Genomic DNA, 17756 nt, shown 5'->3' with positions numbered 1-17756 from the left:
AAAGTGCGTATTTAAACTTTATTATTGCCCCCCCCCCCCAGGTCTTAACGTCATAATTGTTCACCTTTCATTTCTTTGATAAATTTCTGAACAAAATAAGTTTGTTTCCATCCCAGGGAACCGTAACGTTCGACTCCAAAGTAAATCGTTGGTAAAACCAAGTCAAACAACCAGTTTGAAAATGACAGAGAGTGTTTTCAGGTCTGAACAGGTTTCGATTGCCGTCATATGAAAGAAGTAATGAAATGCATTTCGAAAACACACTCATGCACTCACGCACCGCTTGACTCTGACCATTCGGAAACATGTTCAAATATGCCGTTCAGTTATTCAGAATGTCCACCAAAAAAAATAAATAAAATAAAATAAAAGGAAGCGTCGGGAAGTCCGGATGGGAACAGTTCAAGCACGAGCTGTTGACTGATTTATAACAAACAGTCTGCGTTTGGAAATTGCTGGCAGAAGAAGGTGCTCTGCCTCTCCAAACACACACACACACACACACACACACACACACACACACACACACACACACTTTTTCAGTCAGATTGAATTCCTCGTTGACGGCTGCAAATGTACGCTTTAACGATGACAACCTTTTTTCTTTTTAGTCTAAAATGGCTTACTTTCGCTCGAATGCCACCACGCATTGTTGCCACCATTTAGAATGCTTCACGATTTAAAAGTCACACATTGGTCGGCATGACTCTTCTTCCACTTGTTCTTTCTCCATTTCTTCTTCTACTGTCTTTTGGCGGTAGGCAAATGCTTTTGGTGCATGGCCATGGTAGTAACACGGAGAATCTCTCCGCTGGCGTTTTTGTTGTCGTTTGCCGGTGCCTTGAGGCGGGGCCAAACCATGTGAGCTCTCCACGCGTCTCCGCTCTCATGAAAGTGCAGCAAAAGCACATTTCTGCTGCTCTTTGCTCCCGCTGTATCTTATCAGATGAGTGTTTGGAAAGAGGAGGCGGTTCAGAGCACGGGAGGTGCCGCTCCGTCCGTCCGTCCGTCCGTCCCAGTGGACTCGGCGCACACTCAGCTCTGACTCAGCACAATTTACGGGATGACCGCCGACAGCCCGGACGCGTATTCAAGACTTGATCGAGGCATTGATTAGCATCATGGATTTTTTTTTTTTGGCGGCGTTGGCGGGTGGATTCTGCTTTCGGGCTTGTTTGTAAAAGGAAGGCATGAGAGAGTTCTCAGATGAGTGATCCTGCAATAATGAAGCCGATCAGATGAGATTTTTTTTTTTTCCAATGTCAGATGGGTGCCTTGGCTCACTAAATGTTGCAAACGTTGCTCTTGGCCAATTATTACACAGTAGGTTATAAAAGTTCACACATCAGTCAAATGATTTTTTTTTTCTCCGTAGGTACTTTGTACAGTACATCATAGCTAATGATTTCTCGCCATACCGGTAATTAATTATCAAACAAAATGTGTGTTTACATTGCGGCACATGTGCTTCGAAACCAGAGAGCAAAGCTTTTGATACCTTTTCCCTCATATCCTTCGTTTCCCCTCTGGAATTTGACCAGACGGAGTCTTTCGTGTTTGCACAGTGGGATGTTTTCCAGTGTTCTGTTGCTAATTATCAAACACGCGTTGCCCTCACCGCACCCCGCAAGCTCGCACACGCTTGGTAGTAACGCGAGCATTCTCGCCAGCCAATGTAACTGCGGACCGATCGGCCGCGGCGAAAACAGTGCGGTGAAGGGGGGCACGCGCCCTTACAAGGAACACAACAAACGGGTCTGATAGGGCCAGATGACATTTTCATTTAGCGGTTGAAGTCGACGCCATTAAGGTCTCAATGACTTTGTTTTCTTCGGTAATTGCGTCAGCCCGTATGTAGAGTCGCTCGACGTTCGCTTCCCCTCTTAACAAATGAAGGCGAGCCTAATAAAGTAATTAGTCGCTCGTCAAGCGCGATAACTGTCATGTGTACATGGGGAGGGTAAGATGGAATTTAGTTACGCCTCGCTCGCTGCTAGCGCATAAAGACGAGCAGACATTCACGCCTATGGGCGACTTGCAATCTGTAATTAACCTTACACGTATGTTGTTTTTTTTTGGGGGGGGGGGGGTCACGTGTGACCAGTCAAACCCCACACCGAGGCCCGACATTCAAACCTCAGAATCAGGAGGTCGCTATTAACCAGGGCCCACCGCGCCGCCCTTGGAGTTCTCCATTCTGTTAAACTGCTGTCAATCCGTCGCTATACTTCACGGGGTGCCCAACCAGGCGATCGCGATCAACCGCTAGCCCGCAGACGGGTCCCAAGTCGATCGTGAGGGGTGTCGGGGCAATTGGGAGGGGGGGGGGGGGGTTGTGTGTCTGGTATTTAGATGATCTATTTTTGAGAGTACAATGCACCCTAAGCATCGTATTAGTTTCACTTTCACCCAAAAAGTATTGAAATGAAATAAAATTTAACCTCCTAATGTTTGACACAGCGCGTTTATCGACGCACGTTTGCATTGCATATAAATCCGTGTGTCTCGGCGTAGAGGCAACCGACTGCTTTATGACTGCGGTGAGTGACGAGAATTAAATGTCTTTTAAACCACCTCGCGGTAACACCTTCATATTGCAAAATAATACAAAAACCCCCCCCCCAAATCGATACAGTATAACATGGTGTGGCAGTAAGGAAAAGACAGAGGCATTTTTAGGGAGGATGAATCCCGTTATTACTAAAGCAAGAACTACAGTGACCTTTAACTTCCAGTACCTCATCTCCAAATGTTATCAAATAACATGACCCCAAGAAGAAAAAAAAAAAGAAGACTTCAAACACATTTTTACTCACCAGAAATGTTGATTCAGACCTCCCCACGACTGTCTGTGTCCTATGTGTTGTGTTGTGTTATTTTTGTTATTTTGACTTCAAAATGGCGCCGCGTGAGTGGCTGCCTTTCCAGCAGCTCCTATATTTTGTTGTTCTACTTCTTCCTTTCATTACTTTGCTGCTGTGAATTGGGAATTTCTCCATTGCGAGACTAATAAAGGTTTTCTTATCTTATCTTATCTTTCTTTGCTCCTGCTTGTCTTTGTAAGCTAGCTTTAGCGCCGGAAGATGCCGCTGCTGAAAGTGCCCCAAAAATTATTTTCCAAGTTGTATCGACACAGCCCGTAACGCCGTGAAATGACCTCGCAATGTCCACTTTTGCCCCGAAAAGTACACATTAAAATGTAGTTTTCATCATCCTCCCCGAGAAATCAATCATCTGGGGCACACGTTGATCTCAACCAATCAGCGCCGCCGTCATTCTGAGCCTTGATGAAGCCGCAGAGAGGTGAACTTAAAATGTGATTAAAAGGCCACGTTGCCTGCGTGTGTGTGAGTGTTTGACGCTAGCAGTCTGGAAGATGAAGGCCTTGAACAGATGACTTTTACGTGACGACACACAGAATCTAAAATCTGATTGGACAAAAAAAATAAAAAAGAAATAACAGATGTTGAAGCTGGCCGTCCAAGTTCACCCACTCCAAAATGATTGAATCCAATTCAAGGTGACAAATGTTGGTGAGTGCTCTTCTGATTTATTTGGCCGTGACCGCGGGCCGGCGCGGTACAGAGTGAAAAATCTTTTCGGTGAGCCGAGCAGTCGTTGCGTTTCTTCGTGAATTTCACATCTTACCTTGGACAAGACCAATGTCAATATCTGTTCCAGCTCGAGTCCTGATTGTTATCACACGGTTGCCCACAAGTTAGCAAAGAGGCCTTCGACGCGATCCCTTTTTTTTTTCCCCCAGCCCGTTCTCGTGAATTGCGATGGAAATAAGACAGATAGTTGTGATCAAATGTCACTACGAGATGGTTCGATGACTTCCTTCCTCCCGCAAGCCTGCCGTTGTTTTACTTCACAGTAAGCGGGCGAAAGCCTTTTATGAACGTCTCGCGGCGAGCGCTGTCCTTTTGCATCTGCTTCTGCCCGACAAGTAAGCGGGCGTGATGAGATCGGGGACGACTTGGTCACGCCGCTTCACCTTTCCACATCCCCCTGCCGATGAAAAATGGATGCATGGAAAGAGACTTTAGGCCAGCACTTTTTGACCTCCGCCGCGATTGTGTTCGTGCATTGTGTCATCTCAGCGATGGCTGCGAAAAATGCTGAGCGGTATTAAGATGAAAGCGGCGGGGGCGGGGGGGGGGGACAAATCATTAAGCGGTGGGCTGGCTGCCATCGCCGCATTGCCGGCTTTCCAATCTGGTGGCGCGTTCACGAGCCAAGGTCAAAGGTTTGGTGGTGTCCCATCAGAGCATGTGAATGATGGATCCTGCCAGGGAGGGGCAGTGCGCTAGGAGGAGGGCTTGGAAGGCGACTTTCCGAAGGGGACGGCGTTCAGAATGATGGATTCGGCAGTTTCGTAGCAAAAGATCACTCGAAATTGTCCGGCGTGATTGTGAGTGCCGCTGGTTGTCGATGTGTGCCCTTGCGATTGGCTGGCACCCAGTTGAGGGCGGTGCCCCCCCCCCCCCCCCCCCGACGACTGCCCGAAGACACCTGGGATAGGCTCCGGCATGCGGATTAGAAAATGGATGCGGTTGGACTTGCGTGGCCGTCATTGTTTGGCACGACGGCAGCGATGGCGCGCTTAGCTCACGCAAAGAGTTTCCTGTACTGTTGTGTCCCCTTCTCAATGTTGTTCTGTTTTATTCTTGCTCGCTATGCCACGCTTGAGTGGCTCATAGCGGTCGAAAGAGGTGAGCGGCAGCATTCTGGAGCAACTGGAGAGATTTGGTGGAGGGTTGGCTGACTCCGAAGTGTCAAATACATGACCTGGAGTCCAGCTGAGACGTGACGAAGACATGAATGACATTCATTGAGGGCAATCGTCACCACGATGCGCGAAATTAAGTGTGATGCCGCCCGGGTTCCGAGATTAGACTGCCGGACGACGGAGCGGATTCGGATCAGTTTTCGCGCCGAGACTGCCCTTTGTGTGAGTTTGACTGCTTAGACAAACTGGATGTCTGCGATCTCGGTTTTGGGCCGGTCATCACAAAAGTATTTAGGTCAGTCGGTCCGGTGAAAGAAGAGAAAAGTCATAACGAGAGAAGAAGAAGAACAACAACAAACATGCTGTTCTCCTTTGAACAAGTGACTGAAAGCATAAAGAGGCCAAAAGACAAAAAGAGAAGCTTCTTGTTGTGTTCACGTCTCCGCGTGTTGTGTGTTTTGTCAGATTAGCTGTCATCTCCTTGCGGTTGCGTATCAAACTGTTGCTACACATTGATCGGACCGGTTCCTTAATTGATACACTGGAGGGGCCCCCCGCCACGAGGGGAACTGTGGGCTTTTTTTTTACCCCCCTTGCATGTGAATCCATGTGTGATTTCATTATTTTTTTTAAAACATCTTCTCAATAGTGAATCCCTTCCCAATGGCCGGGATGAAATGCAGCGCTCGCTTATCCTTATCTAATCCCAGGCTCTCCCGCGGGATCCGCCCCCCCCCCCCCCCCGGGAAAGGCGGCAGCGAGAAAAAACGAGGTGCGACCGTGGTTACGAGATCCAGACAGCGTTTCGATCCGTGCTAACTGATCACACAAACAAGCGATGAACACGCCGCGCAATCACCCAGCGAACCGTTTTAAAATGTAATCAAGTCCCCGGCGTCCAAGTCAACGCAAAAGAATAATTCCTATCGCTACATATTCATAAGCCCTGGCGATCTGCGAAGAATTCCATCCGTTACAGTGACGCGTGTTCGCGGATGAATTATATCGAAAAGTTGCCCGGTGTTTTCAATGTCATCATTCATGTGAAAAGTTCCACCGAGGATGGAGGAAAATACTTGTTTTGTCTCTGCGGACAAACAATAACGGAATCCATGCTGCAGCATGTGTGAGCAGCCGGATGACGGGGGGTGTGGAAGGGCCTTCAGGGGGGGGGGGGGGGACCCGTGATCAGAAGGGCGCTAACCCAACGTACTCATCGGGCCCCTCCGCAGGGACACGAGTGGAGGAGCGCTACGCTCGGATAGCGATGCCATGGACCAAAAAGAAAATGGAATCATTTATTCCAAGATGGAGTCAAAAGGATTTGGATATACGCTTGTGTGTGTGTGTGTGAGAGGAATGGATTAAAATCATGTTGAGCGGGTGCGACAGAGCCCGACACTGTGGCCGGACTCCCCCCACGTACCCCCCACCGCCTCCTCATCTATTTCGCTCTGCGATGGAAAGAAAATTCAATTGTCGCTCTTTCTCACTTTCTGCCCTGGTGTGCGAGCGAGAAAGAGAGAAAGCGAGAGTGTGAACGAGATCAACTCAGCAAGTCATTTCAAAGTAAATGCGCTAATCGAGTGTTAGGTGGAGGAATTAAGAGACGCTTGGAAAAAGCGACACTGCATCACTTTCCTTACGCCTTCTCCGGCATTTTTAGGCTTTCCCGGGACTTGATTGCCTTGGCAAATTACGGACTCGCTGCGTGAAGTAAAAAGCGGGATTTGAGATTGGCACTTAAAAAAAAAAAAAAAAATAGAATATGCCATTTGGTTGGACAAATATCGGTGACGAGCAATGTTTCGGTTGCCGCAGTATCTACATAAAAGGCTCAGTCGTGCTTTTTTAAATTTTTTTATACATTTGCGAGTCATTCTCTAAAGGTTGGTCCAAAGTATCCTTGTCCCCCCCAGGTTCTTACTCTCCAAACATAAGACTTCATGGTCATTCTGGTGGTTTGTCAAACGAGAATAGCCTGAACAGTACAACAACGTCCAAGAGACAAAAAAGACGTTGACCACCAGAGGGAGACAAAATGGGAGGGCTGACCGGTTGCCAGTCAGCGTCTCGATTGATTAAATGGGAAAGGGAGAAACAAAGGCAATAAAAAGAAAGGCAATTTCAAAATTATGCTCCAATGAGGGGGCACAGTGTCGGAACTAGGAAAAAAAAAAAACGCCACCTCCGCACATAGCGCTATTAATGCAAGATTATTAAGACAACAAAACTCAGACTCACGTTTTTTTTTATGGAATAAAGAAAAATAAAAGGGAGGAGGGGTTGTGGGCACGTAATTAGTTGCTCTTCACTGTGGATGAAGAATCTACGCCTGTGGCTACTGGGATATGGTCAGTCTATGTGTGTTGCTTCACCGTTTGCGATCAAATGTTCCCCCTTAAAGCGTTACAACAGTGAAAAACAGTTGCTATATGTTAACCCGTCTCGGCATTTCCCATTATCTGGGAGCATTAACCTGGCAGACTTAAGTCGTCTGTCTTTAAAAAATAAAATAAAAAAAAACACGGGCAGGTAATTGGAGTAAAATCAGAAGTGTATGTCAAACGCATGCGGAGCATTTATTTAGTTTCGTCGTCATCTTGTTTTTTTTTTTTTAATATATAAATCACATTCTATCGAGCAGGGGTAGGGAGAGACGCGTTGGTTATTATTCAAGCGTTTCCGGGTTTTTTTTCGTCGAAATGTAATCCAATATACAGTCGAATGAAATCCAAACATGGTGTTGTGAAATTAACTGCACAGTAAACGAGGGCACGATGCAGTTGCATCATCCAAATGCTCAAGTAACTTCCAGGAATTGCAATTGTGCGACGTCGGATTGGAATTGCGCCGCTGTACTGCCTGATGCGGGCCAACGTGCTCATCAAGGGGGGACGCATTACACGCACTGTAATAGCTTCATCAAGCGGCGGCGGCCTCCTTCCCGTACACTAGCCGACTTCATTTTTAACTCTTAATAATGCTTCTCTTTGCACATCCTCGCACCGTTTCAATTATTTGGCCTTATCTTTTCTGAGGGCTTCCATTGCATTCCCTTTCAGCTGCTCGTGGAGCCATAGATTGGGATTCATTATTCACAGCCCCGTTATTGTTTTTTTTTTTTTTTTTTTTTTGAAGTGGTCTTTTTTAATGTGAGTAAAAAAAAGTGGAATGTGATCATCTCTAATAGCCTGGCAGGATCTGGGGGGGGGGGGGGGGGAGTTCAGCCTCTACCGGAGGCCACTTCAAGGTGCCGAACAAATTGCCCGTCACGGTGTGACATATATGTTGCAGTCCCAAACCTCAGGCCACCGAGACACCAGAACGTTTTCGTCCATTTGCTGTTTAAATGCACCTCTCAGCGACGACGACGGGCTGCTGTCACTCTGAGATTCCTCGGCCGCGCTCGCTTTGATCGCACGTGCCGAGTCACATTTGTCAATACGGGTGCGTCAGCCACGGAGGCGCTGCCATCCTCCGCGGCACGGCGGGCCCCGGGGTGAGCCCCCGAGGGCCACATGAGTAGCACCACCCCCCCCCCCCCCCCCCCCCCCGGGGCCTGGTCTCGAGATGACTCAGCGCTGTTGGGACAATTGTGATTTTGCCAGGAATGTTGTGGTCATAATCTTTTGGAAATGTGAACATTGGCAGATTTATTTCGAGAAATAAAACGTTGCATATGGATACACGTGGCCTTGAGTATCGATTGCAGCTTGACCATGACGTCGACTTCTTGTCCGCTGAGGCGCGATGGCATCCCACGCTCTTCTTGAAGGGCAGCCAGCCCCCCCCCCCCCAGTTCGTGGAGGTTGCCGAGCGCAGAGGTTCGAGCCTCTGCGCGGCGACTCGGCTGAAACCCCCTCGCTTTGATACGTTGCCTCTTATGAATTACACTCGATACGTCTGGAACGTACACCCGCCGAAAAGGGCGGGGTCACTGGAAGCCCTCTTCAAACCTCCTTGGTCCTTTTATATCTGCTCAGAATAGAGAAGGACAATGGCATCCAGCACAGAATGTTAAGTGCATGCCTGCGTGTGCACACAGCGTACGTTTATGTGCGTGTGTGTGTTTGTGAAAGCGCGCGAGAGACAGAGAGCGAGACTTACTGTTTGGTTGTTTGCTCGGAGCTAAACAGATGCGTAAATAGAAGATAGGAGAGTCCAATCGCATCAGATTAGACCAAACGGCAACATTCTCAACTCGCACACAAGCGCAAACGACACTCACGCAGACACTAAAGTCGAGAGAATTTGGCAGGAGGGAAAGCGGGCACCGGCACTGACGCACGCCCGCAGAGTGGCGTCAATAGAGTTGGCGACGCATACCAACACATGCCTTCACGAAGCCTCTCGTTGCCCTTCCAATATGAGGCGCAGAGAGACGCGGAGGTGGCGGGTGGCATTCAAAAGAGGGTGGGGGGGGGCAGCTGTGGTGAGCTGCGATGATGAGCGCGACTTGATTGACGAATGCCAATCGAGATGAAGTGCGTGTGGCAAACGGGTGACCAAGAGAAATATGCAAACAGTTGCCACGTCACCTTCGCCGCCGTAAGGCAAAGTCGTCACGTAGACATCGGGCCGGCGAATGCGGCGAGTGAGCGTGTACATATCACCGAAGCGGATCCCTTATCACGCGGCAGCCGTCTTTCCGCACCATCTGGAGCGCAGTCAGCTCGATCAGCCCACGTTCGAAGCCGTGGCGCCGTATGTGCCCGATGCGCTCAAAGTGCCCGTCACGGCGGACGACGTGTGGAGTCGCGAGCGGCCATTTTGATTCTTAATTGTGTGAGCGCGGATGGTTGTTGGTCTCTGTGTGCCCTGCGATTGGCTGGCAACCTGTTCAGGGTGTCCCCTGAAGACCGCTGGGATAGGCTCCGGCACCCTTTAGGCAAAAGATGTACAAGTGGTGAAGTTTGAAGTGACGGAATTGCAAGCGCAAGTCAAACGTGATTAAGTTACAGAAAGAGTGGCAGTGTTATCTCAAAGCCTTGTCAAGAAAAGCCTACTAGAAAACCGACAATTCACTCGATAGTTAATGCGAAGCTCTTTAAATGGTGTACTGACTCCCTCTTAACCGGAGTTGCAATGTAATTTGTTCATTCTGAACACTGCCAATTTCAGAGGGTGTGCACACTAATGCAACCATATATATTTTTTTCTTGATTGCTCATTTTGACTCTCCCTTTCAAAATGAGAAAAGAACCCCCGAATCCAGTTGCACAGGTTATCAGGCACATTCAAGGCGAGCAAAAAAGTTTTGAAACGATTCTTGTCAATCTCATTTTTGGATATCACCCACACAATTTCAGGGGTGTGTAGACTTTTGATATCCACCGTACACAATGCCAACTGGTTGACAATCAAATGTGGAGCTTTCGCCGTTTGGTGCTGGAGATGGACGGATGCATGGATGGATGAGGAAGGAGAAGGGCGGGGTGGGAGGGGTTAACGCAGAAGATCTCAGAGAAGGAGGAGGGAGGGCGGCGCAATCAGAAGGCTGAGTGGTTCTGGTAAATATTTATATTGCATTATGATACGCACAAGAGTGAAAGAGCGGGAGAGGAGAGGCAGTATAAGGGGAGGGGGGCGTGGTGATGGGGTTGCGGGTTGGTGTTGGGAGGTGGGAGGTGGGAGGGGGGGGGGCTTGGCTAGAGCCTCCATCCCTTTATTAATTTTATTCTGCTCCACTAAGTTTAGCATTCAACACGTGTCGCCAGTGATGGTGGGGGGGGGGGGGGGCTGAGGAGGGAGGGATACAGAGAGAGAGAGAGAGAGAGAGAGAGGTTGACGGTTGCTAGGTGACGGGGCGCCTATACTGAATTTTAACCAAAAGACAGTCAAAGAGGGAGAGTGTGTGTGAGAGGGGAGAGAGAAGTGAGAGAGTGGGGGGGAGGGAGAGAGAGAGAGAGAGAGAGAGAGCGCGAGAGAGAAAGAGAGAGAGAGATCCGAGGATACACGTAGATCATATATGTATGTTTTGAGAGATATTTTCCCCGGCATATCTCTGCGTGTGTGTGTGTGTGAGTGTGTGTGCGTGTGCGTGCGTGAGTGAGTGAGTGTGTGCGAGGCGCCCAGGGGGTGTGGGGGGGGGGGGGGACACGCGCGCGCTCACACACACACGCACACACACGCGCGCAAAAACGGATACCTCAAAACGGAAGGATGTGAAAAAGGATGGAGGGACGCACGGAAAGAGGGGGGAAAGGCTGGTGAAAAACAGTAAGTGCCTTTATTTTCATCATCTTTGCAGTGCTCACACACACGCGCACACGCACACACACGTACGTACGTGCACGCACGCACGCGCGCGCATATATCGGATTAATTGTGACTGGGAAAGAAGTAAGCGTCATTGACGCCGGAGGAGGAGGTGGACAAGGCGGGGGTAACGCGGGGCTGGTTGTCGGCATGTTGGACGGCCGGGGGGTGGGGGGGGGGGGGGCTGGCGAGGTGCATGCGGCTAGCGCATTTGACCCTTCTGTCATTGGTGCGCCCGCAAAAAGTCAGCAGCCGCATGTTGCGCCCGGCGCGCTCGTCGGCATTCCGTTGAGTCATGAGCAAAAAATCTTCGCCGCGGCGGCGGCGGCACGGGAGCAATTTCGTTTGCGAGGAATTTCACTCCGGCGACTTTGCGCCAAGTGCTCAAACACCCGGCGCGCCGCGGCACCGCTGCGGATGCGCGATCGTATCCGTTGATGCTCATTTTCTCCTCGCCTGCCGTGCGCTCCCGGCTTTGGGTTTGTGCCTGCCTGCCGCAGGATCGCCCCCCCCCGTTCGTCCCGACGATCGCGGCGGGATGACAAAGCAGCCGGCCGCCAACCCGTTTGCGGTCGGACTCCGCCAGGCAGACGCGGCGGCTCATTTTGGCTTTTTTTTTTTGTGTTTTTGTGCCCCCTCGCGCAGGCAGGGCGCGAGGCACGAGGAGTTTGGTCCGCGGGCTCCCGCGCCAACTTTTGTTTGCGCCTCGCGGTGCACGTCGCTTGAGGTGCAGAACAAACCGCCACCGTGATCGGCAGCATCAGCATTAGCCCCGCTATGGTCCGCCCTCATCAGTCCGTGCCCCCCCGAGGTCTACAGAGACCGCCGAGGCTGAAGTTGAGGCCGCCGACCACAAGCGAGCCCGCACGAGTGTCGTTTTATTTCATTATTTCTTGGCAGATTTGCTGCAGTAACCGAGTGTCAGACCCACCGCAGCTGCAAATTGGCAACCAACGCGTTGTGTTGCGTGTTTTCGCCCCCCCCACCCGCCCGTTTCTGCTAATTAGCCGCTCTCCATTCCGATCTGCTCCTTCGCACCCACAGGTGAGCGATGCCTGCTCATCATCTGCGCGCAGGCGCACCGCCGCCGCTTGCTTTGCGCCTCTGGCGGGGAAGTGGCGCTTTGACTGCGGGGCTCAGACCCCCACGCGGTTTACGTACAGTTGCCCCCGGAAAGTCGTGCGTGCGTTGACGGAGCTTTGCTTTGCAGAGGTGCTGGTGGTGACAGCGGGTGTGAGGCCGGCACGACGGGAGGTGCGAGGAGGTGGAGAGAAGGCAGAGGGCGGATGGGGAGAGATGAGTAAAAGCAGCGGAAAGGGGGGGGGGGGGGAGGCTGGTGGCACGTTGAGGAGTTACGAGAATAAAGTCGTCAAGCCGTTCTTATATGGAACGTGCATCTGTCTGCCATTTTTCAATAGTTTTTTTTTTTTTGTCTTCTGTTGAGTGCAAATATGCGAGCGCACTTCAGACCCCCTCCAACCACTAGATGGCAGCACCAAACTTCACAACATCCGGCCCACATGAATTCACGGCGGTTTCCTTGAAATGGAGGAACAAAAACAGTTGGCGACAGCAATGCGTCACTACGCTAAGTTTGCCGACCACTCATTGACGCCGCAGAAGACGAACAAGAAAAGTTCAATCGGTCCGGTCCAGTCGTGGCTTGGGCTGACCTTATCCCGATTTGCTGGTTCTGTGGAGAACAAATGTGATTAGTGTGTGTTCATATTAGACTTCAAACAATCATGATTTTTTTTTTTAGGCCAATCAGCAAGTTTTGGAAAAAAAAAAAAAGATCAATGAGCGGATTCGGAAACGGCGCAAATATCTATTTGGATAAACTATTCATTGCATATGCTGTTAATTAGTCTTTCAAGAAACCCAATCTTGGCCACGGTGCACAAAATGAGTTCTAGTCACAAAATAGTTTCTTTCTATGCGCCTGCGCTAGTCTCAAGACGGCATTCTAATGACGATTGTGTTTGTGGAATATGAGTTAAGCAGCAAAACGTACCGTTTTTTTTTTTTTTTGTCCGTCAAAGGGGCGGCCATTTGCCACTTTCTATCGACCGCAAATGAGACCACATGCCTTGCAACACTGGTAAAATGTTACCGCCGTATTTAACATCTTGCTGCAAGTATGTGCTCGAGCTTGTCATCGTAATTCGTCTTGTTTGAAGCGAATATGGTGAAGCCGCCGTTTGCCGATATGCTGCACGGCAGCGAAGTCAGCCCCCGGCCGAGTGTAAATGCTTTTCAATCCAGACTAAAAACTGTGCGATCTAACATGAGAAGTAGAGCATCCTCTCCACCCGCCTACATCGATCTTCAGCACAGCAGTCACAAAGGTGAAGCTCATTAGCATACAGCCTCAATTAGTCTTGAACGAGATCGCGGGTTGTTGCTTTAGTGCGATTACGGCCCGTGATGCGGGTGTTCCTCTCAGCGTTAAGAGTTGCCTTGATGAAGCGCTTCTATATTCACTTTGTTGCTGTCGGACAGCCGTCGCAGAGGTTATCGGGCTGCTAGCGATTGCCTACCGACAGGGCAAAGTCCGCAGATGGTGCACGCCATTTATTATTATTACAAACTTCAGTTCAAATTCCCGATGGGGAATATGCCGACTTTGTGAGGTGTCAGATATTATTCTCCCCCGCCACACCACAAAAAAAATTCAGTATATTTTTGAAAAAGATGTGTCTCGAGTTTACAGCTTCCAGCTGAATAATATGACGTCATAATTCTCCTGTGACTTGCTAATGCCCCCCCCCCCCAAAAAAAGAAAAATGTAAGCAATTGGGGGTTCCCAGTTTCCCCGCTATATATTTGTCGCATTTAGCTCCGGCAAAAATTCTTTTCATTTGCGGCGCCTGAAAAGTGATTTAACCATCTGCCTTTCACTGTTGGTGTCCCGGTAGGCACCGTCAAGTGCTTCCATGCGGACTCTCGCAATTTCAGCGAGCTTGCGGCGTTTTACCAATTTTGAACAAGAGGGAACTTCAAACTGAATCGATCTCCTCATTCTCATCAGAAATTAAACATTCAACCGCTAAAAACAGTTTTGCTTTTCCAGACTGCAAGTAACTATAATCCCCCCGCCCCAAATAATATCCTTGACTATTTTCACGAAACACATTTTTAATTGAATGAGCAGAGAGAAAACCTACGCGAGCGCAAGCAGAAGATAAAGCCGAGGTCCGTTCCCGGGACCACAAGTCCACCAGTGAGTAAAAAAAAAAACATTCAAAAAGCACTTACGATACGAAATCTTGATCTGCAAAGTCAACAAGTCCGAGTTTCCAAGCTACAGTAAGACGTCAGCCAGCTTCGGCTAATTAGACGTTGAAGAGACGCTACGGCGTGTCCGACGGTGACAGGCGGATGGGACGAACAAAACTAATTGACTTTGAAGATGAGAAAACCGGGAGCCAATTGGGTATCCCACTGTACTCCTTTGGTAATTCTTTGAGAGCGTGTCATGCCGTGAACGGGAGGACGATTGATAAAAGTCAGCGATGGTTCGCCCTGTTCCCTCTCCGTGCTGGAGAGTTTAGCTTGCTTGAAGCCAACTTATTAACTAACGGAAGCTACATTATATAACTATAGACGTTCACTGTCAACGTGTCATCAGGTTAATTACTTTTGGTTCGAAAAAAAAACAAACAAAGCAAAAAAAATCAAAAGCAAGAACAACAAAGTTCAAATAACATCAGCGCATGTACTGCTGTAGCTAAGCTAGCAGGCTAGCTAGCCATATCTGTGATGATGTTGGCTCGTGCGCTTTGTTTGTTGCTCAGGCGTGACGGAGTGAATGACAGGTTGGCGGCTAACCAACGACAGACGCATTGAGACACTGCCGAGGTGGGCGTCATTGAGTATGCGGCTTAGCAGTTGACGTAACGCTCATTCACTTGGCTAACTACACCCACACCCGCGCATACGTTTGCGGGGAGTATCCCTCCAAAGGGCCCGGCCGGCTAGCCGCCACGCACGCGGGCCTACCGACGCCGCGCATAATGAGCATGACAACGCATGCAACAATATTAATGCGATTCGTTCAGATCCGCGTCTGGAAATTCGGATTCAACGATCGCTTTTCCACTCCGACATGAATCTCGATTTGAATCGCCACCGATTCATGAGCAGCCGGACTTATCCTAACAATTTATGTTCCTGGGCACTGCAGACATGTATTTATTTTTTTTTTTGCCTCGGTGGCTAGTGCTTGCGGTGCCCTAAGCAGATGCTGAGTCCACTTAGGTCGGCTTTGCTCCCACATTGATGCAAACTAGTGCAGCCCCGGTGTATTCGTAACCTTCATGACAGCTCATCAAGTGACTCGGCTCCGATACATCAAAGCCCGCCGTTAGCTTGTTGTGCTCGTTTGCTTCCTTGTTCGGCCTCCATTGCTTCGATCGATTTTTCTTCTTAGCAAGCCAAGTTAATTAGTCGGAATGGAGCAAACTCACGTGAATGAACACATCCAAGAAGCATCTGCAGTGTGTGTGTGTGCGCAAGCTCAGCAAAGTTAGCATCGAAGTAGCGGCTGTCACGTGACCCCCCCCCCCCCCCCCCCCCCCCGCCCCCTCTCCACCGGGCTAACCCAACATCAACATGCGGCTCGCAGCATTGGACTGCCTAAAAGCAGATCTTCTAGAACCAATTATGTTCCGATCACAAGCAGAAGTCGTCGCCGGGCCTTTCAGCTCATGACAGGCGCGATGACCAGACTGAAACAATCTCTCTCTTTCTCTGTTATTCTTTCCACTGCGCGTTGGCCGCCATCATTCACCAGCTTAGCGACGTCTCCGGGCTCCCATCATCCTCACCCGTGTCCTCCCGTCCTCCCAGCCCTCCTAAATTCATCAGAGCGCTTCCTAAGGCGATCGCCTTCCTGTCCCTGACGTTTGTTCCTCAGATTTGCGTTAAAATATTCATTGCGCTTCAAATTTCTCATATCTCTTGCCTCCTTATTAAGTTCTTGGATTACAATGCCGAGAAGTGTCACATAAGTAAAGTGGATCGAAAAAGTCCACACGCCACCGTTCTGATACCAGATTTTTGCGAATTGAGAAAATGAGAACCAAGGTAAATCATTTAAAGTGTTTTTCCACCACGAATGGAACGAAAGCAGAAGTGGCTTTTTTTTGTTTGTTTGTCTCATCAGAACTCTGAAGGTTTTGTGCAATCGCTGTCCGGAATTTGGAACAGTACCTAATTCCCTCCACCTTTGACTTAAATCTGAAAAAGGTCATGCCGCTGCTGCCACCTCCCTTTTGGAATTATGGCTGATTTTTAACCCTTTCATGCTGTAACCTGATAACATGATAAGCTGTCCCTGAAAGGGTTTAAAAAAAAAAAAATCAAACCGTGAATAAAATTTTGAAAAAAAAAAATCTCCTGAATGCAAAAATGAGTTGATGAAAGGGAACCCCAAAAAAGTTGGGGGGGGGGGGGGGAGAAAAAAACTGTTGAAATTCATTTCGGGTTAATCAGACTTTAAATGGTCGTAAGCGTGTTGGCCTGAAGGCTATTGTTAATTCTTTATTGTTTTTTAATGAAATTCCCCCCTTAAAACGGTCTCTCTTTTATGTTCAGCATAGGAAGTAAAACCTAAATACCTGCGTTTGTTTAACTCTTTAAAGTGTTTTTGAAATAGCCGTATAAATACGGGTGGCTCACACAGTGCTTTACATTTCCTACCAATCAAAATAACGAATGCGCAACTGGATTCATACTTAGCGAGATTTTTGTAAAGGCTGGCTTGTAATAATAGCTTGTATTTTATATCATTTTATTCTACGTTGCCCAAAAACAAAAAGTGAGCAACGGCTAAGGGCTACTAAACTAACCCTTGGGAACAGCTCACGATGGGACCGGATGAGGCCCGACGAGAGCTGAGCTAGAACGTTTCAACGATGTCGGGGACTCGTGGAAAGAGCGGTTGGAGATGGAGAGGCACAGATAGCAGGAGGGCAGACTGGCAGAGACGCACACACACACACACACACACACACACACACACAAAGACGCAGGCATGTTTAACCTCACACAGTGTTTGCGGCAGTCCGTCACCGGGATTGATGCCCGCGGAAACGACTGCGGAACCGGTGATTGTGTGATTGTGTGTTTGCGTGTGTGGGGGTGGCAATACGGTGTCCGGCGCGGGTCAAAACTCCGGGGAACCTCTTGTCACTCCGGTGTGGAAAATAGAAGCGGGTAAAGTGTCGGCATTCGGCGTGGCCTATGGGCTGAACTGACTGCACCGGATTAACCTGGCGGTGCAGAGTTGCCTTCTTTCCTTGGCGTTTAAAAAAAATAAAAAATAGTGGGTGGCTTTTGACAATAGAGACGCAGTTTTCACGTCATCTCTGCATTAAGATTCACCCAAGCGGAAAAGATGAAGACGCGGTAAAGCGCCACCGTTTGAGCAGGCGGCCTTGATTTCAAGACAATATACGACGTTTACTTCAGTGTTCAACACGCGTCCAGAGATTAGTCGCTCCCCACGGTTGTGTAATAGCATAACACGATTCCTTTCTATGAGTCCCCTCACTAACCTCTTGCCAGCTTAGTCTCTTGGGAATCGTACGAGTCCCCACAAAACACCTCCACCTCGCTCACTCCTTAGCATCCTCCTGCCTCTGCTGCTTTTTGGGGGGGGGGGTTTCCTCCCCTTTTCCCCTTTATAGGACAGGCTGAGAGAAGTGTTTCTAACACCTCTGCTTATGTGCCGCGCCATAACGCCGCTCCAAACCGACAT

This window comes from Hippocampus guttulatus, chromosome 6 (genome assembly GCF_054856545.1).
Source record: "Hippocampus guttulatus isolate MCC_2025c chromosome 6, RoL_Hgut_1.0, whole genome shotgun sequence".
NCBI lineage: Eukaryota > Metazoa > Chordata > Actinopteri > Syngnathiformes > Syngnathidae > Hippocampus > Hippocampus guttulatus.
Note: the sequence above shows the minus strand (reverse complement) of the source record.